We start from the raw sequence: 1874 nt of genomic DNA, 5'->3' as shown, positions 1-1874 counted from the left end.
TGTGTAATTGATTGAACACAGTAAAGGAAAGCAACAGAGAAGTAGAGAGTAAGAACAACCTAGGGTATGGATGAAGATACTCAGTAGAACTTTGTGAGGAAAGAATGTCCACGGTTTTCCTCATCTAAAGAGAGCTAGGACAGCTACTTTTTGACAGAGCACTTGTTATATAGTCAGAGCAGTGGAGTTACTAATTTAGGTAGTAATTTATTACTTTTATTCCCTAATCTTATGATGTGATTCCCAAATGATGTGAGTGGTCCTAGATTATCTGAGCCTTTCTGACACCAAGTTTCTAATTCCTCCCCCTGCCAATGATTTGTCTGTTACTCTCAATTCTTCTTGTTTCTGAACTCAACTCCTGTGACTTTTTGGTTCATGAGAAAGGACTGGAGAAATAGGATGGATGGCCTGGATTCTGACCTAACATCAACTCCAGCTTGAAGGATCTGGTGAGGAACTCCACCTGGGCCTCAGAATCAGAAATTAATTGACCTTTTTGGAAAGGGAGAAACTCACTCCCTTAGGCAGAATCTGTCATTCTTTAATTTTCTCTGAAGAGATTTGGTACTAGGGCACAATTTACAGAATGAGCTTTCCCACCACCCACCACAGTCTTGTCAGGAGGAAGAGGTTGAACACTAAAAGTGGCCTCACTTCTCACAGGGCCAGTCAGAAGCCAAGAGATCACACTTCCCTCCTCATCAGGGACCTTCTGGTAGTTATAGAGTCTGAGCAAAGTCTAAGATGGAGACTGAGACTGGGTCTAAGGAGGACACAAAAGAATGACCTTCTATTTGACTACAAGTGAGTTGTGTAATGAAACATGACAACTTCATTAAAATATGAAAATATACTAGGTGAGTTATCTCATTGCCACTTTACAGGAGGTCAGTTTCCCCAAAGGAGAAGTTGTTAAATGTTTTGACTACCAGTTTGCTCTCTAGGCTGTTGTCTCTCCCACCAATTCCCATGCTAGGAATTCATTGCTTCTTTCAGGCACTCAAAAACTTGTCCTGACTCCTAGGTAGGAATACTGTAGGCTATTTTTTGGCTAACCTCTTGCATTTGAGGTAGAATAGGCCTAGGCTCTGCTCATGCCAAGAGGTAGATGCAAGAAGGTGAGTATAAGCTCAGATTTGTGCTGAAAATCAATCATATTGGAAAAAATTAAATGAAATTAATAGTTGATTGATTCAGGGTTTATAGCTACTAAATTTAGGTAATTATTTGTGACACACCTAGAACCATGGGTTAGGACGAGAACACTGAAGTAGGTTCAAGATAAGATGGAAAAGACACACCATTGCCATTACAGGAGATGAGAGTGTGAAGGAACTATTGGCATAGTTCCATTTACTATCTTAGGAGTGACCTTGGATAGGAGGCTTTTAGAATAATATCTAAAAGAGAGGGATTGGTGGACACTGGTGACTCACACCTGTAATGAAAGCTACCCAGGAGGATGAGATCTGAGTATTATGATGCAAATGAAGCCCAGGCAGAAAAAGCCAGAAGTGGTGCTGTGGCTCATGTGGTAGAGCACTAGCTTGGAGCTCGGGGACACTGCCTAGGCCCTAAGTTCAAGATACAGGATCCGCAAAACAACACCAACAAAACAATAATGATAAAAAGAAATAAAAGAAGGACTTAAATATATGTGATGGAATGATGATCCTGTGTAACTATTTAGGGAACATAAAAGGAGATAAAATTTGGAGCAAAATAATACCTATTCATTACTAATCAAGGATGCAAAACAAATGCCAAATTCCTCTCTGGAAAACTACCTCTCTGGAAAACTTGGGCTGGGAAGGTTGCTCAGTAGTTAGAGTGCTTGCCTTATAAGCATAAGGCCCTGGGTTTGATTCCTC

This window comes from Dipodomys merriami, unplaced genomic scaffold (assembly GCF_024711535.1).
Source record: "Dipodomys merriami isolate MVZ:Mamm:240054 unplaced genomic scaffold, mDipMer1.0.p SCAF_279, whole genome shotgun sequence".
In the NCBI taxonomy this organism is placed as follows: Eukaryota; Metazoa; Chordata; class Mammalia; order Rodentia; family Heteromyidae; genus Dipodomys; species Dipodomys merriami.
This window is presented reverse-complemented; position numbering follows the sequence as displayed.